The following is a 26,929-nucleotide window of genomic DNA, read 5'->3' as shown; positions in this document are numbered from 1 at the left end:
GGGAATTCAAAGAATATATTGGGGTTACAAATACCCTCATTTCTTGCTACTGCCATATAGTGCCAGTTTCTGACTGGTAATTCAAAGAATATATTGGGGTTACGTGCACCCACAATTTTTGCTACTGGTATATAGTGCCATTGTCTGACTGGGAATTCAAAGAATATATTGGGGTTACAAATACCCTCATTTCTTGCTACTGGTATATAGTGCCATTGTCTGACTGGGAATTCAAAGAATATATTGGGGTTACAAATACCCTCATTTCTTGCTACTGCCATATAGTGCCAGTTTCTGACTGGTAATTCAAAGAATATATTGGGGTTATAAATACCCTCATTTCTTGCTACTGGTATATAGTGCCATTGTCTGACTGGGAATTCAAAGAATATATTGGGGTTATAAATACCCTCATTTCTTGCTACTGGTATATAGTGCCATTGTCTGACTGGGAATTCAAAGAATATATTGGGGTTACAAATACCCTCATTTCTTGCTACTGCCATATAGTGCCAGTTTCTGACTGGTAATTCAAAGAATATATTGGGGTTACGTGCACCCACAATTTTTGCTACTGGTATATAGTGCCATTGTCTGACTGGGAATTCAAAGAATATATTGGGGTTACAAATACCCTCATTTCTTGCTACTGGTATATAGTGCCATTGTCTGACTGGGAATTCAAAGAATATATTGGGGTTACAAATACCCTCATTTCTTGCTACTGCCATATAGTGCCAGTTTCTGACTGGTAATTCAAAGAATATATTGGGGTTATAAATACCCTCATTTCTTGCTACTGGTATATAGTGCCATTGTCTGACTGGGAATTCAAAGAATATATTGGGGTTATAAATACCCTCATTTCTTGCTACTGGTATATAGTGCCATTGTCTGACTGGGAATTCAAAGAATATATTGGGGTTACAAATACCCTCATTTCTTGCTACTGCCATATAGTGCCAGTTTCTGACTGGTAATTCAAAGAATATATTGGGGTTATAAATACCCTCATTTCTTGCTACTGGTATATAGTGCCATTGTCTGACTGGGAATTCAAAGAATATATTGGGGTTACAAATACCCTCATTTCTTGCTACTGCCATATAGTGCCAGTTTCTGACTGGTAATTCAAAGAATATATTGGGGTTATAAATACCCTCATTTCTTGCTACTGGTATATAGTGCCATTGTCTGACTGGGAATTCAAAGAATATATTGGGGTTACAAAAACCCTCATTTCTTGCTACTGCCATATAGTGCCAGTTTCTGACTGGTAATTCAAAGAATATATTGGGGTTACGTGCACCCACAATTTTTGCTACTGGTATATAGTGCCATTGTCTCACTGGGAATTCAAAGAATATATTGGGGTTACAAATACCCTCATTTCTTGCTACTGGTATATAGTGCCATTGTCTGACTGGGAATTCAAAGAATATATTGGGGTTACAAATACCCTCATTTCTTGCTACTGGTATATAGTGCCATTGTCTGACTGGGAATTCAAAGAATATATTGGGGTTACAAATACCCTCATTTCTTGCTACTGCCATATAGTGCCAGTTTCTGACTGGTAATTCAAAGAATATATTGGGGTTACGTGCACCCACAATTTTTGCTACTGGTATATAGTGCCATTGTCTCACTGGGAATTCAAAGAATATATTGGGGTTACAAATACCCTCATTTCTTGCTACTGGTATATAGTGCCATTGTCTGACTGGGAATTCAAAGAATATATTGGGGTTATAAATACCCTCATTTCTTGCTACTGGTATATAGTGCCATTGTCTGACTGAGAATTCAAAGAATATATTGGGGTTATAAATACCCTCATTTCTTGCTACTGCCATATAGTGCCAGTTTCTGACTGGTAATTCAAAGAATATATTGGGGTTATAAATACCCTCATTTCTTGCTACTGGTATATAGTGCCATTGTCTGACTGGGAATTCAAAGAATATATTGGGGTTACAAATACCCTCATTTCTTGCTACTGGTATATAGTGCCATTGTCTGACTGGGAATTCAAAGAATATATTGGGGTTACAAATCCCCTCATTTCTTGCTACTGCCATATAGTGCCAGTTTCTGACTGGTAATTCAAAGAATATATTGGGGTTATAAATACCCTCATTTCTTGCTACTGGTATATAGTGCCATTGTCTGACTGGGAATTCAAAGAATATATTGGGGTTATAAATACCCTCATTTCTTGCTACTGGTATATAGTGCCATTGTCTGACTGGGAATTCAAAGAATATATTGGGGTTACAAATACCCTCATTTCTTGCTACTGCCATATAGTGCCAGTTTCTGACTGGTAATTCAAAGAATATATTGGGGTTACGTGCACCCACAATTTTTGCTACTGGTATATAGTGCCATTGTCTGACTGGGAATTCAAAGAATATATTGGGGTTACAAATACCCTCATTTCTTGCTACTGGTATATAGTGCCATTGTCTGACTGGGAATTCAAAGAATATATTGGGGTTACAAATACCCTCATTTCTTGCTACTGCCATATAGTGCCAGTTTCTGACTGGTAATTCAAAGAATATATTGGGGTTATAAATACCCTCATTTCTTGCTACTGGTATATAGTGCCATTGTCTGACTGGGAATTCAAAGAATATATTGGGGTTATAAATACCCTCATTTCTTGCTACTGGTATATAGTGCCATTGTCTGACTGGGAATTCAAAGAATATATTGGGGTTACAAATACCCTCATTTCTTGCTACTGCCATATAGTGCCAGTTTCTGACTGGTAATTCAAAGAATATATTGGGGTTACGTGCACCCACAATTTTTGCTACTGGTATATAGTGCCATTGTCTGACTGGGAATTCAAAGAATATATTGGGGTTACAAATACCCTCATTTCTTGCTACTGGTATATAGTGCCATTGTCTGACTGGGAATTCAAAGAATATATTGGGGTTACAAATACCCTCATTTCTTGCTACTGCCATATAGTGCCAGTTTCTGACTGGTAATTCAAAGAATATATTGGGGTTATAAATACCCTCATTTCTTGCTACTGGTATATAGTGCCATTGTCTGACTGGGAATTCAAAGAATATATTGGGGTTACAAAAACCCTCATTTCTTGCTACTGCCATATAGTGCCAGTTTCTGACTGGTAATTCAAAGAATATATTGGGGTTACGTGCACCCACAATTTTTGCTACTGGTATATAGTGCCATTGTCTGACTGGGAATTCAAAGAATATATTGGGGTTACAAATACCCTCATTTCTTGCTACTGCCATATAGTGCCATTGTCTGAATGGGAATTCAAAGAATATATTGGGGTTATAAATACCCTCATTTCTTGCTACTGGTATATAGTGCCATTGTCTGACTGAGAATTCAAAGAATATATTGGGGTTATAAATACCCTCATTTCTTGCTACTGCCATATAGTGCCAGTTTCTGACTGGTAATTCAAAGAATATATTGGGGTTATAAATATCCTCATTTCTTGCTACTGGTATATAGTGCCATTGTCTGACTGGGAATTCAAAGAATATATTGGGGTTACAAATACCCTCATTTCTTGCTACTGCCATATAGTGCCAGTTTCTGACTGGTAATTCAAAGAATATATTGGGGTTACGTGCACCCACAATTTTTGCTACTGGTATATAGTGCCATTGTCTCACTGGGAATTCAAAGAATATATTGGGGTTACAAATACCCTCATTTCTTGCTACTGGTATATAGTGCCATTGTCTGACTGGGAATTCAAAGAATATATTGGGGTTACAAATACCCTCATTTCTTGCTACTGGTATATAGTGCCATTGTCTGACTGGGAATTCAAAGAATATATTGGGGTTATAAATACCCTCATTTCTTGCTACTGGTATATAGTGCCATTGTCTGACTGGGAATTCAAGAATATATTGGGGTTACAAATACCCTCATTTCTTGCTACTGGTATATAGTGCCATTGTCTGACTGGGAATTCAAAGAATATATTGGGGTTACAAATACCCTCATTTCTTGCTACTGCCATATAGTGCCAGTTTCTGACTGGTAATTCAAAGAATATATTGGGGTTATAAATACCCTCATTTCTTGCTACTGGTATATAGTGCCATTGTCTGACTGGGAATTCAAAGAATATATTGGGGTTATAAATACCCTCATTTCTTGCTACTGGTATATAGTGCCATTGTCTGACTGGGAATTCAAAGAATATATTGGGGTTATAAATACCCTCATTTCTTGCTACTGGTATATAGTGCCATTGTCTGACTGGGAATTCAAAGAATATATTGGGGTTACAAATACCCTCATTTCTTGCTACTGCCATATAGTGCCAGTTTCTGACTGGTAATTCAAAGAATATATTGGGGTTACGTGCACCCACAATTTTTGCTACTGGTATATAGTGCCATTGTCTGACTGGGAATTCAAAGAATATATTGGGGTTACAAATACCCTCATTTCTTGCTACTGGTATATAGTGCCATTGTCTGACTGGGAATTCAAAGAATATATTGGGGTTACAAATACCCTCATTTCTTGCTACTGCCATATAGTGCCAGTTTCTGACTGGTAATTCAAAGAATATATTGGGGTTATAAATACCCTCATTTCTTGCTACTGGTATATAGTGCCATTGTCTGACTGGGAATTCAAAGAATATATTGGGGTTACAAATACCCTCATTTCTTGCTACTGCCATATAGTGCCAGTTTCTGACTGGTAATTCAAAGAATATATTGGGGTTACGTGCACCCACAATTTTTGCTACTGGTATATAGTGCCATTGTCTGACTGGGAATTCAAAGAATATATTGGAGTTACAAATACCCTCATTTCTTGCTACTGGTATATAGTGCCATTGTCTGACTGGGAATTCAAAGAATATATTGGGGTTACAAATACCCTCATTTCTTGCTACTGGTATATAGTGCCATTGTCTGATTGGGAATTCAAAGAATATATTGGGGTTATAAATACCCTCATTTCTTGCTACTGCCATATAGTGCCAGTTTCTGACTGGTAATTCAAAGAATATATTGGGGTTACGTGCACCCACAATTTTTGCTACTGGTATATAGTGCCATTGTCTGACTGGGAATTCAAAGAATATATTGGGGTTACAAATACCCTCATTTCTTGCTACTGGTATATAGTGCCATTGTCTGACTGGGAATTCAAAGAATATATTGGGGTTACAAATACCCTCATTTCTTGCTACTGGTATATAGTGCCATTGTCTGACTGGGAATTCAAAGAATATATTGGGGTTATAAATACCCTCATTTCTTGCTACTGGTATATAGTGCCATTGTCTGACTGGGAATTCAAAGAATATATTGGGGTTACAAATACCCTCATTTCTTGCTACTGCCATATAGTGCCAATTTCTGACTGGTAATTCAAAGAATATATTGGGGTTATAAATACCCTCATTTCTTGCTACTGGTATATAGTGCCATTGTCTGACTGGGAATTCAAAGAATATATTGGGGTTATAAATACCCTCATTTCTTGCTACTGGTATATAGTGCCATTGTCTGACTGGGAATTCAAAGAATATATTGGGGTTACAAATACCCTCATTTCTTGCTACTGCCATATAGTGCCAGTTTCTGACTGGGAATTCAAAGAATATATTGGGGTTACGTGCACCCACAATTTTTGCTACTGGTATATAGTGCCATTGTCTGACTGGGAATTCAAAGAATATATTGGGGTTACAAATACCCTCATTTCTTGCTACTGGTATATAGTGCCATTGTCTGACTGGGAATTCAAAGAATATATTGGGGTTACAAATACCCTCATTTCTTGCTACTGCCATATAGTGCCAGTTTCTGACTGGTAATTCAAAGAATATATTGGGGTTATAAATACCCTCATTTCTTGCTACTGGTATATAGTGCCATTGTCTGACTGGGAATTCAAAGAATATATTGGGGTTATAAATACCCTCATTTCTTGCTACTGGTATATAGTGCCATTGTCTGACTGGGAATTCAAAGAATATATTGGGGTTATAAATACCCTCATTTCTTGCTACTGGTATATAGTGCCATTGTCTGACTGGGAATTCAAAGAATATATTGGGGTTACAAATACCCTCATTTCTTGCTACTGCCATATAGTGCCAGTTTCTGACTGGTAATTCAAAGAATATATTGGGGTTACGTGCACCCACAATTTTTGCTACTGGTATATAGTGCCATTGTTTGACTGGGAATTCAAAGAATATATTGGGGTTACAAATACCCTCATTTCTTGCTACTGGTATATAGTGCCATTGTCTGACTGGGAATTCAAAGAATATATTGGGGTTACAATTACCCTCATTTCTTGCTACTGCCATATAGTGCCAGTTTCTGACTGGTAATTCAAAGAATATATTGGGGTTACAAATACCCTCATTTCTTGCTACTGGTATATAGTGCCATTGTCTGATTGGGAATTCAAAGAATATATTGGGGTTATAAATACCCTCATTTCTTGCTACTGCCATATAGTGCCAGTTTCTGACTGGTAATTCAAAGAATATATTGGGGTTACGTGCACCCACAATTTTTGCTACTGGTATATAGTGCCATTGTCTGACTGGGAATTCAAAGAATATATTGGGGTTACAAATACCCTCATTGCTTGCTACTGGTATATAGTGCCATTGTCTGACTGGGAATTCAAAGAATATATTGGGGTTACAAATACCCTCATTTCTTGCTACTGCCATATAGTGCCAGTTTCTGACTGGTAATTCAAAGAATATATTGGGGTTATAAATACCCTCATTTCTTGTTACTGGTATATAGTGCCATTGTCTGACTAGGAATTCAAAGAATATATTGGGGTTATAAATACCCTCATTTCTTGCTACTGGTATATAGTGCCATTGTCTGACTGGGAATTCAAAGAATATATTGGGGTTACAAATACCCTCATTTCTTGCTACTGCCATATAGTGCCAGTTTCTGACTGGTAATTCAAAGAATATATTGGGGTTACGTGCACCCACAATTTTTGCTACTGGTATATAGTGCCATTGTCTGACTGGGAATTCAAAGAATATATTGGAGTTACAAATACCCTCATTTCTTGCTACTGGTATATAGTGCCATTGTCTGACTGGGAATTCAAAGAATATATTGGGGTTACAAATACCCTCATTTCTTGCTACTGGTTTATAGTGCCATTGTCTGACTGGGAATTCAAAGAATATATTGGGGTTACAAATACTCTCATTTCTTGCTACTGTCATATAGTGCCAGTTTCTGACTGGTAATTCAAAGAATATATTGGGGTTATAAATACCCTCATTTCTTGCTACTGGTATATAGTGCCATTGTCTGACTGGGAATTCAAAGAATATATTGGGGTTATAAATACCCTCATTTCTTGCTTCTGGTATATAGTGCCATTGTCTGACTGAGAATTCAAAGAATATATTGGGGTTACAAATACCCTCATTTCTTGCTACTGCCATATAGTGCCAGTTTCTGACTGGTAATTCAAAGAATATATTGGGGTTACGTGCACCTACAATTTTTGCTACTGGTATATAGTGCCATTGTCTGACTGGGAATTCAAAGAATATATTGGAGTTACAAATACCCTCATTTCTTGCTACTGGTATATAGTGCCATTGTCTGACTGGGAATTCAAAGAATATATTGGGGTTACAAATACCCTCATTTCTTGCTACTGGTATATAGTGCCATTGTCTGACTGGGAATTCAAAGAATATATTGGGGTTATAAATACCCTCATTTCTTGCTACTGCCATATAGTGCCAGTTTCTGACTGGTAATTCAAAGAATATATTGGGGTTACGTGCACCCACAATTTTTGCTACTGGTATATAGTGCCATTGTCTGACTGGGAATTTAAAGAATATATTGGGGTTACAAATACCCTCATTTCTTGCTACTGGTATATAGTGCCATTGTCTGACTGGGAATTCAAAGAATATATTGGGGTTACAAATACCCTCATTTCTTGCTACTGCCATATAGTGCCAGTTTCTGACTGGTAATTCAAAGAATATATTGGGGTTACGTGCACCCACAATTTTTGCTACTGGTATATAGTGCCATTGTCTGACTGGGAATTCAAAGAATATATTGGGGTTACAAATACCCTCATTTCTTGCTACTGGTATATAGTGCCATTGTCTGACTGGGAATTCAAAGAATATATTGGGGTTACAAATACCCTCATTTCTTGCTACTGCCATATAGTGCCAGTTTCTGACTGGTAATTCAAAGAATATATTGGGGTTATAAATACCCTCATTTCTTGCTACTGGTATATAGTGCCATTGTCTGACTGGGAATTCAAAGAATATATTGGGGTTACAAATACCCTCATTTCTTGCTACTGCCATATAGTGCCAGTTTCTGACTGGTAATTCAAAGAATATATTGGGGTTACGTGCACCCACAATTTTTGCTACTGGTATATAGTGCCATTGTCTGACTGGGAATTCAAAGAATATATTGGAGTTACAAATACCCTCATTTCTTGCTACTGGTATATAGTGCCATTGTCTGACTGGGAATTCAAAGAATATATTGGGGTTACAAATACCCTCATTTCTTGCTACTGGTATATAGTGCCATTGTCTGATTGGGAATTCAAAGAATATATTGGGGTTATAAATACCCTCATTTCTTGCTACTGCCATATAGTGCCAGTTTCTGACTGGTAATTCAAAGAATATATTGGGGTTACGTGCACCCACAATTTTTGCTACTGGTATATAGTGCCATTGTCTGACTGGGAATTCAAAGAATATATTGGGGTTACAAATACCCTCATTTCTTGCTACTGGTATATAGTGCCATTGTCTGACTGGGAATTCAAAGAATATATTGGGGTTACAAATACCCTCATTTCTTGCTACTGGTATATAGTGCCATTGTCTGACTGGGAATTCAAAGAATATATTGGGGTTATAAATACCCTCATTTCTTGCTACTGGTATATAGTGCCATTGTCTGACTGGGAATTCAAAGAATATATTGGGGTTACAAATACCCTCATTTCTTGCTACTGCCATATAGTGCCAATTTCTGACTGGTAATTCAAAGAATATATTGGGGTTATAAATACCCTCATTTCTTGCTACTGGTATATAGTGCCATTGTCTGACTGGGAATTCAAAGAATATATTGGGGTTATAAATACCCTCATTTCTTGCTACTGGTATATAGTGCCATTGTCTGACTGGGAATTCAAAGAATATATTGGGGTTACAAATACCCTCATTTCTTGCTACTGCCATATAGTGCCAGTTTCTGACTGGGAATTCAAAGAATATATTGGGGTTACGTGCACCCACAATTTTTGCTACTGGTATATAGTGCCATTGTCTGACTGGGAATTCAAAGAATATATTGGGGTTACAAATACCCTCATTTCTTGCTACTGGTATATAGTGCCATTGTCTGACTGGGAATTCAAAGAATATATTGGGGTTACAAATACCCTCATTTCTTGCTACTGCCATATAGTGCCAGTTTCTGACTGGTAATTCAAAGAATATATTGGGGTTATAAATACCCTCATTTCTTGCTACTGGTATATAGTGCCATTGTCTGACTGGGAATTCAAAGAATATATTGGGGTTATAAATACCCTCATTTCTTGCTACTGGTATATAGTGCCATTGTCTGACTGGGAATTCAAAGAATATATTGGGGTTATAAATACCCTCATTTCTTGCTACTGGTATATAGTGCCATTGTCTGACTGGGAATTCAAAGAATATATTGGGGTTACAAATACCCTCATTTCTTGCTACTGCCATATAGTGCCAGTTTCTGACTGGTAATTCAAAGAATATATTGGGGTTACGTGCACCCACAATTTTTGCTACTGGTATATAGTGCCATTGTTTGACTGGGAATTCAAAGAATATATTGGGGTTACAAATACCCTCATTTCTTGCTACTGGTATATAGTGCCATTGTCTGACTGGGAATTCAAAGAATATATTGGGGTTACAATTACCCTCATTTCTTGCTACTGCCATATAGTGCCAGTTTCTGACTGGTAATTCAAAGAATATATTGGGGTTACAAATACCCTCATTTCTTGCTACTGGTATATAGTGCCATTGTCTGATTGGGAATTCAAAGAATATATTGGGGTTATAAATACCCTCATTTCTTGCTACTGCCATATAGTGCCAGTTTCTGACTGGTAATTCAAAGAATATATTGGGGTTACGTGCACCCACAATTTTTGCTACTGGTATATAGTGCCATTGTCTGACTGGGAATTCAAAGAATATATTGGGGTTACAAATACCCTCATTGCTTGCTACTGGTATATAGTGCCATTGTCTGACTGGGAATTCAAAGAATATATTGGGGTTACAAATACCCTCATTTCTTGCTACTGCCATATAGTGCCAGTTTCTGACTGGTAATTCAAAGAATATATTGGGGTTATAAATACCCTCATTTCTTGTTACTGGTATATAGTGCCATTGTCTGACTAGGAATTCAAAGAATATATTGGGGTTATAAATACCCTCATTTCTTGCTACTGGTATATAGTGCCATTGTCTGACTGGGAATTCAAAGAATATATTGGGGTTACAAATACCCTCATTTCTTGCTACTGCCATATAGTGCCAGTTTCTGACTGGTAATTCAAAGAATATATTGGGGTTACGTGCACCCACAATTTTTGCTACTGGTATATAGTGCCATTGTCTGACTGGGAATTCAAAGAATATATTGGAGTTACAAATACCCTCATTTCTTGCTACTGGTATATAGTGCCATTGTCTGACTGGGAATTCAAAGAATATATTGGGGTTACAAATACCCTCATTTCTTGCTACTGGTTTATAGTGCCATTGTCTGACTGGGAATTCAAAGAATATATTGGGGTTACAAATACTCTCATTTCTTGCTACTGTCATATAGTGCCAGTTTCTGACTGGTAATTCAAAGAATATATTGGGGTTATAAATACCCTCATTTCTTGCTACTGGTATATAGTGCCATTGTCTGACTGGGAATTCAAAGAATATATTGGGGTTATAAATACCCTCATTTCTTGCTTCTGGTATATAGTGCCATTGTCTGACTGAGAATTCAAAGAATATATTGGGGTTACAAATACCCTCATTTCTTGCTACTGCCATATAGTGCCAGTTTCTGACTGGTAATTCAAAGAATATATTGGGGTTACGTGCACCTACAATTTTTGCTACTGGTATATAGTGCCATTGTCTGACTGGGAATTCAAAGAATATATTGGAGTTACAAATACCCTCATTTCTTGCTACTGGTATATAGTGCCATTGTCTGACTGGGAATTCAAAGAATATATTGGGGTTACAAATACCCTCATTTCTTGCTACTGGTATATAGTGCCATTGTCTGACTGGGAATTCAAAGAATATATTGGGGTTATAAATACCCTCATTTCTTGCTACTGCCATATAGTGCCAGTTTCTGACTGGTAATTCAAAGAATATATTGGGGTTACGTGCACCCACAATTTTTGCTACTGGTATATAGTGCCATTGTCTGACTGGGAATTTAAAGAATATATTGGGGTTACAAATACCCTCATTTCTTGCTACTGGTATATAGTGCCATTGTCTGACTGGGAATTCAAAGAATATATTGGGGTTATAAATACCCTCATTTCTTGCTACTGGTATATAGTGCCATTGTCTGACTGGGAATTCAAAGAATATATTGGGGTTACAAATACCCTCATTTCTTGCTACTGCCATATAGTGCCAGTTTCTGACTGGTAATTCAAAGAATATATTGGGGTTATAAATACCCTCATTTCTTGCTACTGGTATATAGTGCCATTGTCTGACTGGGAATTCAAAGAATATATTGGGGTTACAAAAACCCTCATTTCTTGCTACTGGTATATAGTGCCATTGTCTGACTGGGAATTCAAAGAATATATTGGGGTTACAAATACCCTCATTTCTTGCCACTGCCATATAGTGCCAGTTTCTGACTGGTAATTCAAAGAATATATTGGGGTTACGTGCACCCACAATTTTTGCTACTGGTATATAGTGCCATTGTCTGACTGGGAATTCAAAGAATATATTGGGGTTACAAATACCCTCATTTCTTTCTACTGGTATATAGTGCCATTGTCTGACTGGGAATTCAAAGAATATATTGGGGTTACAAATACCCTCATTTCTTGCTACTGCCATATAGTGCCAGTTTCTGACTGGTAATTCAAAGAATATATTGGGGTTATAAATACCCTCATTTCTTGCTACTGGTATATAGTGCCATTGTCTGACTGGGAATTCAAAGAATATATTGGGGTTATAAATACCCTCATTTCTTGCTACTGGTATATAGTGCCATTGTCTGAATGGGAATTCAAAGAATATATTGGGGTTACAAATACCCTCATTTCTTGCTACTGCCATATAGTGCCAGTTTCTGACTGGTAATTCAAAGAATATATTGGGGTTACGTGCACCCACAATTTTTGCTACTGGTATATAGTGCCATTGTCTGACTGGGAATTCAAAGAATATATTGGAGTTACAAATACCCTCATTTCTTGCTACTGGTATATAGTGCCATTGTCTGACTGGGAATTCAAAGAATATATTGGGGTTACAAATACCCTCATTTCTTGCTACTGGTTTATAGTGCCATTGTCTGACTGGGAATTCAAAGAATATATTGGGGTTATAAATACCCTCATTTCTTGCTACTGCCATATAGTGCCAGTTTCTGACTGGTAATTCAAAGAATATATTGGGGTTACGTGCACCCACAATTTTTGCTACTGGTATATAGTGCCATTGTCTGACTGGGAATTCAAAGAATATATTGGGGTTACAAATACCCTCATTTCTTGCTACTGGTATATAGTGCCATTGTCTGACTGGGAATTCAAAGAATATATTGGGGTTACAAATACCCTCATTTCTTGCTACTGGTATATAGTGCCATTGTCTGACTGGGAATTCAAAGAATATATTGGGGTTATAAATACCCTCATTTCTTGCTACTGCCATATAGTGCCAGTTTCTGACTGGTAATTCAAAGAATATATTGGGGTTATAAATACCCTCATTTCTTGCTACTGGTATATAGTGCCATTGTCTGACTGGGAATTCAAAGAATATATTGGGGTTACGTGCACCAACAATTTTTGCTACAGGTATATAGTGCCAATTTCTAACTGGGAATTCAAAATGCACAAGGCTCCCGGAAAGGGACGTGGACGAGGCCGTGGGCGAGGTCGGGGGAATGGTTCTGGGGAGCAAGGTAGCAGTGAAGCCACAGGGCGTCCCGTGCCTACTCCTGTGGGGCAGCAAGCATTGCGCCACTCCACAGTGCCAGGGTTGCTTGCCACATTAACTAAACTGCAGGGTACATACCTTAGTAGGCCCGAGAACCAGGAACAGGTCTTGCAATGGCTGTCAGAGAACGTTTACAGCACATTGTCCAGCAGCCAGTCAGACTCTGCCTCCTCTCCTCCTATTACCCAACAGTCTTGTCCTCCTTCCTCCCAAAATTCCCAAGCTTCACAGAACAATAACCCCAACTGTCCCTGCTCCCCAGAGCTGTTCTCCGCTCCTTTCATTGTCCCTCAACCTGCCTCTCCACGTCACGATTCCACGAACCTAACAGAGGAGCATCTGTGTCCAGATGCTCAAACACTAGAGTCTCCTCCATCTCCGTTCGATTTGGTGGTGGATGACCAGCAACCCACCCTCATCGACGATGATGTGACGCAGTTGCCGTCAGGGCATCCAGTTGACCGGCGCATTGTGCGGGAGGAGGAAGATGAGACAGGAGTTGGAAGAGGAAGTGGTGGATGATGAGGACACTGACCCGACCTGGACAGGGGGGATGTCAAGCGGGGAAAGTAGTGTGGATGTTGAGGCAGGTGCAGCACCAAAAAGGGTAGCTAGAGGCAGAGGCAGAGGTCAGCAGCTTAGGCGAAGCCAGGCCACACCCGGAATCTCCCAAGATGTTCCAGTTCGTACCCAGCCCCGAAAAACTCCCACCTCGAGGGCACGTTTCTCGAAGGTGTGGAGTTTTTTCAAGGAATGCGCCGAGGACAGATATAGTGTTGTCTGCACAATTTGCCTCTCGAAATTGATTAGGGGCTCTGAGAAGAGCAACCTGTCCACCACTTCAATGCGCCGTCATTTGGAATCCAAGCACTGGAATCAGTGGCAGGCAGCAACGGCAGGACAAAGGCCGCCTGCCGTTCACGCCACTGCCTCTGCCACTGCCTCTGCCTCTGCCACTGCCACTGCTGACTGTGCTGGTGATGCACTCCAGAGGACGAGCCAGGACACCACTTCATCTGCCTCCGCCACTTTGTTGACTTCTCCCTCATCCTCCCCTGTTCCTGTCTTATCTCCTTCTCCTGCACCATCAAAGGCACCATCAGGCGCTTCTTTACAACAACCCACCATCTCTCAGACATTGGAGCGGCGGCAGAAATACACTGCTAACCACCCACACGCGCAAGCCTTGAACGCCAACATCGCTAAACTGCTGGCCCAGGAGATGTTGGCGTTCCGGCTTGTTGAAACTCCCGCCTTCCTGGACCTGATGGCAACTGCGGCACCTCGCTATGCCGTCCCTAGCCGTCACTACTTCTCCCGGTGTGTCGTCCCCACCTTGCACCAGCACGTGTCACTCAACATCAGGCGGGCCCTTAGTTCCGCGCTTTGCACAAAGGTCCACTTGACCACCGACGCGTGGACAAGTGCATGCGGACAGGGACGCTACATTTCACTGACGGTACACTGGGTGAATGTAGTTGAGGCTGGGACTGCTTCCCAAACTGGCCCGGTGTACCTCGTCTCCCCGCCTAACATTCCTGGCAGGGACACGAGAAGAACACCCCCCTCCTCCTCCTCCTCTACCGCCTCCGCCACCGCCTCCTCCTCCGCCACCGCCTCCTCCTCCGCTGTTAGATTGACCCCAGCTACGAGTTGGAAACGTTGCAGCACTGGCGTTGGTAGACGTCAGCAGGCTGTGCTGAAGCTGATCAGCTTGGGAGACAGACAGCACACTGCCTCCGAGGTGAGGGATGCCCTCCTCGATGAGACGGCAATATGGTTTGAGCCGCTGCACCTGGGCCCAGGCATGGTCGTTTGTGATAATGGCCGGAACCTGGTAGCAGCTCTGGAGCTTGCCGGACTCCAACATGTTCCATGCCTGGCCCACGTCTTCAACCTAGTGGTGCAACGTTTCCTAAAGAGCTACCCCAATGTTCCAGAGCTACTGGTGAAAGTGCGGCGCATGTGCGCCCACTTTTGCAAGTCGACAGTAGCCGCTGCTAGCTTAAAATCTCTCCAGCAACGCCTGCATGTGCCACAACACCGGCTTTTGTGCGACGTCCCCACACGCTGGAACTCAACGTTTCAGATGTTGAATAGAGTGGTTGAGCAGCAGAGACCTTTGATGGAATACCAGCTACAAAACCCTAGGGTGCCACAAAGTCAGCTGCCTCAGTTTCACATCCATGAGTGGCCATGGATGAGAGACCTTTGTGACATCCTACGGGTCTTTGAGGAGTCCACAAGGAGGGTGAGCTCTGAGGATGCGATGGTGAGCCTTACAATCCCGCTCTTGTGTGTTCTGAGAGAATCCCTGATTGACATCAGGGATAACTCAGATCACACAGAGGAGTTAGGGATAGCATCCGATCCGTCACAGCTGGAGAGTAGGCCCACACATCTGTCCGCTTCACTGCGTTTAATGGAGGAGGAGGAGGAGGAGGAGGAGGAGGAAGAAGAGTTGTCCGATGATGTGATGGTGATACAGGAGGCTTCCGGGCAACTTCGAATCGTCCCATTGTTGCAGCGCGGATGGGTAGACATGGAGGATGAGGAGGAAATGGAGATTGAACTTTCCGGTGGGGCCAGAGGAGTCATGCCAACTAACACTTTGGCAGACATGGCTGAGTTCATGTTGGGGTGCTTTACAACCGACAAGCGTATTGTCAAAATCATGGAGGACAACCAGTACTGGATCTTTGCTATCCTTGACCCCCGGTATAAAAACAACATCTCGTCTTTTATTCCGGTAGAGGGGAGGGCCAATCGCATCAATGCTTGCCACAGGCAATTGGTGCAGAATATGATGGAGATGTTTCCAGCATGTGACGTTGGCGGCAGGGAGGGCAGTTCCTCCAGTAGGCAACCAAGTTCTCACCGGTCCACACAAACGAGGGGCACACTGTCTAAGGTCTGGGACACCTTGATGGCACCCCCTCGCCAAAGTGCCGCCACGGAGGGTCCTAGTGTCACCAGGCGTGAGAAGTATAGGCGCATGTTGCGGGAATACCTTTCCGACCACAGCCCTGTCCTCTCCGACCCCTCTGCGCCCTACACGTATTGGGTGTCGAAGTTGGACCTGTGGCTTGAACTTGCCCTATATGCCTTGGAGGTGCTGTCCTGTCCTGCCGCCAGCGTCCTATCTGAGAGGGTGTTCAGTGCAGCCGGTGGCATCATCACTGACAAGCGCACCCGTCTGTCAGCTGAGAGTGCCGACCGGCTCACTTTGATAAAAATGAACCACCACTGGATAGAGCCTTCATTTTTGTGCCCACCTGTGTAAAGCACCCCAACATGAAACTCCATGTCTGTACTCAACCTCTCCAATTCCTCCGCATCCTCATACTCATCCACCATAAGCGTTGCACAATTCTGCTAATACTAGGCTCCCTCCACCCTGATTTCCCCCAACTCTGCTGGTTAGAGGCTCCCTCCACCCTGATTTCCACCAACTCTGCTGGTTAGAGGCTCCCTCCACCCTGCTTTCCCACAACTCTGCTGGTTAGAGGCTCCCTCCACCCTGCTTTCCCACAACTCTGCTGGTTAGAGGCTCCCTCCACCCTGATTTCCACCAACTCTGCTGGTTAGAGGCTCCCTCCACCCTGCTTTCCCACAACTCTGCTGGTTAGAGGCTCCCTCCACCCTGATTTCCACCAACTCTGCTGGTTAGAGGCTCCCTCCACCATGAATTGGTCCAAACTGGGCTGTTTAGCGGCTCCCTCCACCATGAATTGGTCCAAACTGGGGTTTTTAGAGGCTCCCTCCACCATGAATTGGTCCAAACTGGGCTGTTTAGAGGCTCCCTCCACCATGAATTGGTCCAAACTGGGGTTTTTAGAGGCTCCCTCCACCATGAATTGGTCCAAACTGGGCTGGTTAGAGGCTCCCTCCACCATGAATTTGCCCAAACTGGGCTGTTTAGAGGCTCCCTCCACCATGAATTTGCCCAAACTGGCCTGTTTAGAGGCTCCCTCCACCATGAATTGGTCCAAACTGGGGTTTTTAGAGGCTCTCTCCACCATGAATTGGTCCAAACTGGGCTGTTTAGAGGCTCCCTCCATCATGAATTGGTCTAAACTGGGGTTTGTAGAGGCTCCCTCCACCATGAATTGGTCCAAACTGGGCTGGTTAGAGGCTCCCTCCACCATGAATTTGCCCAAACTGGGCTGTTTAGAGGCTCCCTCCACCATGAATTGGTCCAAACTGGGGTTTTTAGAGGCTCCCTCCACCATGAATTGGTCCAAACTGGGCTGTTTAGAGGCTCCCTCCACCATGAATTGGTCCAAACTGGGGTTTTTAGAGGCTCCCTCCGCCATGAATTGGTCCAAACTGGGCTGGTTAGAGGCTCCCTCCACCATGAATTTGCCCAAACTGGGCTGTTTAGAGGCTCCCTCCACCATGAATTTGCCCAAACTGGCCTGTTTAGAGGCTCCCTCCACCATGAATTGGTCCAAACTGGGGTTTTTAGAGGCTCTCTCCACCATGAATTGGTCCAAACTGGGCTGTTTAGAGGCTCCCTCCATCATGAATTGGTCCAAACTGGGCTGTTTAGAGGCTCCCTCCACCATGAATTGGTCCAAACTGGGGTTTTTAGAGGCTCCCTCCACCATGAATTGGTCCAAACTGGGGGTTTTTAGAGGCTCCCTCCACCATGAATTTGCCCAAACTGGGCTGTTTAGAGGCTCCCTCCATCATGAATTGGTCCAAACTGGGGTTTTTAGAGGCTCCCTCCACCATGAATTGGTCCAAACTGGGGTTTTTAGAGGCTCCCTCCACCATGAATTGGTCCAAACTGGGGTTTTTAGAGGCTCCCTCCACCATGAATTGGTCCAAACTGGGGTTTTTAGAGGCTCCCTCCACCATGAATTTGCCCAAACTCTGCTGGTTAGAGGCTCAATCCACCCTGATTTTCAAAACAAATGTTGGTGCCAACCTCAACTTACTACAAGGGCCAAATTCACTGCTGGTGACAAGCTCTCCTCACTGCAAGTGCCAAATACACATGTTTCAAGGTGTTTTCCTACTGTCAGAGAGGTGGTATTGAGTGTGTAAAGTGTGTAGTTGTTAGGCTGTGATGTTGGGGTAATAGAGGGTCTTTGGTGTGTTAGATGCCCCCAGACATGCTTCCCCTGCTGTCCCAGTGTCATTCCAGAGGTGTTGGCATCATTTCCTGGGTTGTCATAGTGGACTTGGTGACCCTCCAGACACGGATTTGGGTTTCCCCCTTAACGAGTATCTGTTCCCCATAGACTATAATGGGGTTCGAAACCCGTTCGAACACACGAACATTGAGCGGCTGTTCGAATCGAATTTCGAACCTCGAACATTTTAGTGTTCGCTCATCTCTAGTATTTACATTATTACAGCTGAAGGGGGCGCCATAGATGGCTAGAGGTTTGGAAATAACACAGATCTACTTTTTAAACCTGGTCTTACACATATTTTTTTAAGAATTTCGGATACATTTTTTAAATTTCCGCCCCCTCTGATGCCGAATCCACCTCAGAATCCGCCCCCTCTGACGCCGAATCCACCTCAGAATCCGCCCCCTCTGACTCCGAATCCACCTCAGAATCCACCCCCTCTGACGCCAAATCCACCTCAGAATCCGCCCCCTCTGACGCCGAATCCACCTCAGAATCCGCCCCCTCTGACTCCGAATCCACCTCAGAATCCGCCCCCTCTGACGCCGAATCCACCTCAGAATCCGCCCCCTCTGACGCCAAATCCACCTCAGAATCCGCCCCCTCTGACGCCGAATCCACCTCAGAATCCGCCCCCTCTGACGCCGAATCAACCTCAGAATCCGCCCCCTCTGATGCTGAATCCACCTTAGAATCAGCCCCCTCTGACGCCGAATCCACCTCAGAATCCGCCCCCTCAGACGCCAAATCCACCTCAGAATCCGCCCCCTCTGACGCCGAATCCATCTCAGAATCCGCCCCCTCTGACGCCGAATCCACCTCAGAATCCGCCCCCTCTGACGCCGAATCCACCTCAGAATCCGCCCCCTCTGACGCCGAATCAACCTCAGAATCCGCCCCCTCTGATGCTGAATCCACCTTAGAATCAGCCCCCTCTGACGCCGAATCCACCTCAGAATCCGCCCCCTCAGACGCCAAATCCACCTCAGAATCCGCCCCCTCTGACGCCGAATCCACCTCAGAATCCGCCCCCTCTGACGCCGAATCCACCTCAGAATCCGCCCCCTCTGACGCCGAATGCACCTCAGAATCCGCCCCCTCTGACCGAAATCCACCTCAGAATCCGCCCCCTCTGACGCCGAATCCACCTCAGAATCCGCCCCCTCTGACGCCGAATCAACCTCAGAATCCGCCCCCTCTGATGCTGAATCCACCTTAGAATCAGCCCCCTCTGACGCCGAATCCACCTCAGAATCCACCCCCTCTGACGCCGAATCCACCTCAGAATCCGCCCCCTCTGATGCCGAATCCACCTCAGAATCCGCCCCCTCTGACGCCGAATCCACCTCAGAATCCACCCCCTCTGACGCCGAATCCACCTCAGAATCCGCCCCCTCTGACGTCGAATCCACCTCAGAATCCACCCCCTCTGATGCCGAATCCACCTCAGAATCCGCCCCCTCTGACGCCGAATCCACCTCAGAATCCTGTGAATAAGGGATAAGTGTCCATAACAGCACAACCCATTTAAGGCCGGGGCCCCACAGGCCGGAAACGCCGCGATTTGCCGCGGAGGAAACGCTGCGGGGAAAAAGCACGGCATTTTACAGTAACTGCAAAGTGGATGCGATTCATGGAAATCCCATGCCCAATTTGTGTTTAAAACTGGCGGCTTTCCCATAGATATAATTGTAACAGAAAGTCTGCAGAGGAAAACTCCGCAAACTTTCTGTTCAACGCGCTGCGGGAAGAACCGCGATACGTTCCCGCCTCGTCCCGTGGGGCCTTAGCCTAAGGATGTGGGTCTCTTTTTTTGTTTCTACATTGTCCTATTCCATCCCATCTTGTTTTTTGCAATTACATTTAACCTATTGATGAACTCTTCATACATGACACGTCACCTTCATTCTGCCAGTACGTTTACGATAATACCAAGTTTAACTTTTTTTATGCTGTGCTACCGTTGCACAATAAAAACAATTATTTGCCACAAAAAAAGTTGGTTTAGTGTCACTGTATTCCGCGAGCCATAACCGATTTATTTTTCCATCTTTGGAGTTGTTTTTTTTACCCCAGGAACGTCTGTCATTTCTATTGATACCATTTTGGGTTATTTGCATCTTTTGGATCATTTTTCCTGTTTTTGTTTTTTGGTTTTTTTTGAGTCAATGTCGCCATTGTTATTTTTTACAGTCTTCACTGTATAAACGGGATAAAGTTCTATTTTTATAGTTGTTACAGATGCATCACTTCCAATTTCCTACTTTTTTTAATTACTATTTTTAGTAATAGGAAAAAAATAGCAATTTATTATAGCAATTTATTTTTTTTATTTTTATTTTTTAAATTTATTTCCGTACTGGAAATTGAACACTAGGTGGCGAGATTGCGTCACCATATTTCTGCATACCAATGTACAGAAGATAGGGGACGCTATAACTATAAGCCTTCACATCAGGCAATGGCTTGTAAATATAGTTAGGGGGGTGACGTGGGGTTTTTCACTGGACCCCCCATTACCATGGCGGCGCATCAGCATGATTTGATCGTGGGGGGCCGATGGTGGGGAAATATACAAAGAGACTCCTTAGATACCACCATCATTCATCCCCACCCAGACCCGTGTCATCTTCATGACTTACAATTACATCAGTTCCTGTAGCTGATGGAACGGTACATCATAGGCTGGACACTTGTTAAAGGGGTTGTCTGGCAAGGATAATTTTCATCTATTCAGCTGTTCCGCTGATATAAGCCCTTGTAATGTTGATGCAAATTAGGGTATACTAGCTAAGAGAATGGTAACACTGGATGACATACAGCACACAAAGACCCTACCCCCAGAGATCATAGCCTTACCACCCACTTGGTTAGCATACACTAATTTGTATCACCACGAACAGGGCTTATATCTTTGGAATAGCTGAATGGATGTGGATAAACAGAACACCAAAGTGTCTATGAAATGATGTATGTCATTGGGCTTTTCAGACCTTGCGACAGGTCTTCTTTAAAGAGAAAAACTCACCCAAGGTGACCGTTGAGCCAAAAAATTAGATGTGACCCAGTCATAGTCACTGTTTCCAAAAATGACCCATTTCTGAGACGTAGATGACTGAACTGGACTAGAATGCGCTGGTACGCAAGTTGTCTTGGCATTGCGTCTTGGGTATAATGTAACAGTACGTCCGTCTTCTGCCAAAATTGTTTTGTGATATTTGATATCGACTACAGACTCTTCTAGGAGAAAATTCTCTGCCAAAAAGGAAAACAGGCAACCATGACTTTGGTGAAATAATCTTGCTGCCTGTCTCTACTCTTGAGGAGGCTTCCCGAAACAGTGCCACTCTTGTTCCTGGGCTACATGTGGTACTGCAGTGCATTCAAATAAAGTGAGCCCAGCTGCAATACCGAACACAACCTATTTCCAATAGTGGCACTGTTTCTTAAAAAGAAAAAAACAGCGGTTCCTTTAGGGATGAATATAACAGGTGCCTAAGAAGACCGCAGTGTCACATGCCGCGCTGTGGTTTATAGGTTCAGCTGACCCACAGCCCCTCACGGACACTGGAGAATAATGGTGTGTGTGACCCCGGACTTGCAGATCCATGAACCCTGTAGTGTATGCCTTACAGAAGTGCTGCTTATTCATCACTGGCAGCTTTGAACACAATTACTGTTGGCCGGAGAGAACTGACTAATGCAGAGTTTATGTAGTACAGAAGCTGTGGTTACTTCATGTACCGCTCGCTGCAGGTGTCCTGGAAGCTGTGGTTATTGCATGTATCAGGGGAAATTCTGTTGTCCTGATTTCATTTTTCCGAGGCCTTTTCATGCCTATTGACATCTCACTGACTAAGGTTGAATATCCATGTTAGTTTTTTTTAATTAAAACTGGGAAATAAAACTTAAAGTGGGGTCCGGCTGTGGATTTAATAAGTCTCCACGGCTGGGAAATGAGAGCTGACTGGTCTCTCTTGGAAACCTTCTATAGGGAAAGACTAAAAGACTTAAAGGGGTTTTCTGAGACTATGACATTGGACTCCATTTCCTCCTCTCAGGCTAGTGACATCATCTCCATGGGTCATGTGACCATGCTGCAGCTCAGTCATATTCAAATGAATGAGGCTGAGCTTCAATACCAAGCACAACCACTAAGTAGTAGTAAAGAGGCCACAGATATCAATATCATAATCTTGGAAAAAACCATTAGAGCTGATTTTTATTTAAAAAAAAAAAATCAACCTATAGTATAAAACGCTCATGATTTGTTGTTCACTTTCAGCAGCATTCAGAGATATGCTTTACAGCAGCCACATTGACCAGGAGAACCTGCAATTTGTTGATGACTATGGTGGAGTGTTGCAGTCATGCTCTGTTAACACTGAAGGGGGCACTGTGCAGGAATAGAGGAGGAGCTGTGACACCACCACCTGTCAGTGGTGGATCCTGTGTTATCTAGATACAAGTGTTACCTGAAATCCTGATTGACTGCTGAGAAGTGATCTCTATAGATCAGGAAGTATTAGTATACAAGTGTTACCTGATATCCTGATTGACTGCTGAGAAGTGATCTCTATAGATCAGGAAGTATTAGTATATAAGTGTTACCTGATATCCTGATTGACTGCTGAGAAGTGATCTCTATAGATAAGGAAGTATTAGTATATAAGTGTTACTTGTAAGGCTAACTGTGTGACATACGTTTTTTAATAGCCGTCACATGGCAGCATTCATTTCACTATCAATGACTGGAGAGTATTCACATGACCCTTATTTTGGTCACATTGTAAACAGGTCATGTTCTATTTCCAACTGTTTTCACGGATCCCCTCCATATATTGTTGTTGTTCATAGATACCCCACGGTGCAAGATGGCCATGAAAAATCAATTTTTCATGGCCATCTTGCACCCGAGGGGCACCCGAATACCATTTTGCACCTTGTTCATATGCATCTAGCTTAAGTCTACCTGACTGCTGAGAAGTGATCTCTACAGAACGGGAAGTATCAGCCTATTAAGAGTCTCAGTGAAAACTGTGAGGTTCTAAGATTCTTTTCATACAGATAGAGACATAAAAAATGAAAAATAATCACATTTTAACATAACTTCAGTTAAACTTTAAGTCTTGACCTTTTTTTTTAGTATTCCACCTTCAGAACTCTTTGTGCCCTTAACAGACACCACCCTCTAGTGGCGGATCTCATTACTCCTCAGCGGTACGTGTCTTAGGACGACTAAATGCTTCTCTAACTTGCTAATTGTATTTCTCCTGCAGCATCTGGTCTTGTATAATCTTACACTCAGTTTTGGATACAATGTGAAGGTATCACTGCTCACAGATTATGTTTTGGTTACACACATGGATCGTATCACAAGCTGTAGCGGGGTAATACAATAGCGCTGAAGATTTTATTAAAGTACAGTAGAAAGATTCATTCTGCCCAGAGGACACTTCGTTTTACTTTCTCAGTATGAGACGTTTTAGAGAAACAAAGTGGAAAAAAAAATGAAAAAATTATTCCAAAAATTATTATAAAAAAATAAAAAATTAAATAATAAAATAAATAATATATTAAATAATAAAATAAATAAATAATAAAAATAAATAAATTAAATAATAAAAATAATAATAATAAAAAAAATATGTATGGACTCTAGGGGACCTCTGATATTAGCCTGTGGTGCAGTACATGGCACCATGAAAATAGAAGCAGATCTTGTAAGTTGCAAGGTACAATCTCCAGGGAAGCTATAGAATTATACGAATTGTCCCAATAGGACACAGAGATATTTTCCATGAGAACTCGTGGCATTTTCCACACTGAAGTTTACCCAAATCCTTGTGAAATTTTTTGGAAAACTCTTTGCTGAAGTCTCCCATTGACTTCAATAGGAAACTGTGCCCTGGGCGCGTCTTTTCTTTCTGCACGCGTTTTTCAAGAACTGTTGCAAAAAAATAACATGCCAATTATTGGAGCAAAAGCCAAAGCACTAGTTCAATACCAGTCAGTGTAAGGCTGAAAAACATTGTCAAAAGCAGTACGGCAAAGTGGATGGGATTCCAGTAAATCCCATGATCACTTTGCAGTAAAAACCGGAGAGGAAAACTCTGCAAACTTTCTGTTTAAAGCCCTATGGGAAGAACTGCGATGTGTTGCCGCAGTTTTTCCCGCAGTGCTTTATTGCTGCGGGATGTCCCGTCTGTCCTTAGCCTACAAAAGAAACTCTTAAGTTTTACAAAAACTGCTTTCAAAAACCTTGTGTTAAAAAACTGGGTGTGAATATACCCTAAAGCTGAAGCCCACGTGGTGACAACTGCTGCATCGACCACCATGTCCGACACCCTGCTAACCCGCTGTGGCAGGATACACAGTATGGCAGGTGAATCCTTCGCTGGCAGTGAAGTGAATAAAAATGACAATGGCGCCTAGCAAAGGCTGAATACCAACCATGGTCCAAAGAAGCACAGCTGGTCAACCAGCAATATGGGAGCTCAAATGCTGCAGAAATAAAAGGGTCGAGGGATAATCGTACACATTAGGGAGAGTGTGTGCCTACATAGGTGTACGGAGACTTACAAGTCATTCCTGCTCCGCTAGGGATTCTGGGTAAAAAATATGCAAATCTATTCTCCAGGATGTAATTAGGAGAACAGTGCCTCTGTATGCTGCCCTCTAGAGGGCATTCTCCTTAACATCATGCATGACTCAGTTAATAAGCCTATTGACATGATGCGGATTTAATTGACAAATTAGTATTTCTATTCCAAAAGGAATAGATTTCCAGCTATGAACAGCGCTGTTTCGTTCTTTTGGACCTCCTCAGCATAGCACAGGGATACTGATTTGGAAGAATGAGAGACTAAAGCAGGAATGACTTGTAAGTCTCCATACGCCTATGTAGGCACACACTCTCCCTAATGTGTATGATTATCCCGTGACCCTGGTCTCTAGTCTCTCACTCTGCCAAATCAGTATCCCTGCGCTATGCTGAGGAGGTCTAAAAGACCGAAACAGCGCTAGAGGGCAGCATACAGAGGCACTGTTCTCCTAATTACATCCTGGACAATAGATTTGCATATTTTTTACGCAGAAATAAAACACAGCAGAGACACATCATGTTTTTTCCGCAACATATTTCATTGTGTTTTCGCAGAGATGACCTCTTATACGGAAAACGCCAACGTTTGACATGCTGCGTTTTTGAACAATGTGAGTGGGGTTTTTTTCCCTATTCCACTCCATATATATTGTTATCACAGTTGCCAACATATTACATGTATATACACATATTGTATATGGAATATTAAATGGTGGCATCAAAAAATACAATTTGTCCCACAAAAACAAGTCCTCAACTCACTACGTCAATGGAAAATAATAAAGTTATGGCTCTTGGAAGGCAGAAGTAAAAAAAGAAAAAGAAAACTTGAGTGTGTCCTTAAGGGGTTAAATATGATGACCGCCCCCTCCCATCCAGCAGGTTCTTAATCCCTTGGTCTTCCTCGTCCATATAACATGATTTTACAGGGTGGGTTGGTGTGTCACATCCTACATGCACATCAGAGCGCGGACAAGATGATTGATTCGGATTTACTCTGGAGGCTCTAGAGAGAGGAGGAAGCAATGAATTCCCTATATTTCAGTAGCTTTCCTACTTCCCAGACTGGCAGGGGAAGCTTTCCAGCAGAATCATTTTATTATGTTTTTAATATCACGTCAGCTTTTGGATGAAGGAGCGAAATAACACTGGAAGGAAATAGACTGACATGATCCCATTTGCACTTGCTGTCAGAATGAATCCAAGTATTATGTCCCTTTAGCGGGCCAGCCAAAACAAACAATGCCACAAGATGTTTGGACAAGCCCTCTGCATGTGTTAGGGTATCTACATAGTGGGGGTCTAAAGAGGAGCCCTCCATTAGATATAGGAGCAGAGACACCGAGGACAAAAGAGTGCACCATCTATGAATAGACTTCAGTGCGGTCAACATTGTGCTGTCAGGAGGTGGCAGATTGTAGGGCAGCAGAAAACGCAGCTGCTATAGGGCCCGGTAACTAAGGGGGCCCATTTGCTAGCGTATAATAATGAATGTAGGAAGGGATGTACTAGGACAGAACAATGCCTGCATGTGACATCTGATTGCGTTCTTCATATGCTGTGACGTCACAGTGTACACAGTGATTTTTTTTATGTGTGCTATATGTCTGTCATAAAGACATAGTGGGCATTATCCCCGTACTGTGACATCACTGTGTACATTATCTCTGTACTGTGACATCACTGTGTGTATTATCCCTGTACTGTGACATCACTGTGTGTATTATCCCTGTACTGTGACATCACTGTGTATATTATCCCTGTACTGTGACATCACTGTGTGTATTATCTCTGTACTGTGACATCACTGTGTGTATTATCCCTGTACTGTGACATCACTGTGTGTATTATTTGTACTGTGAC

The sequence above is a fragment of the Leptodactylus fuscus genome, chromosome 3 (assembly GCF_031893055.1).
Source record: "Leptodactylus fuscus isolate aLepFus1 chromosome 3, aLepFus1.hap2, whole genome shotgun sequence".
Taxonomy (NCBI): Eukaryota; Metazoa; Chordata; class Amphibia; order Anura; family Leptodactylidae; genus Leptodactylus; species Leptodactylus fuscus.
This window is presented reverse-complemented; position numbering follows the sequence as displayed.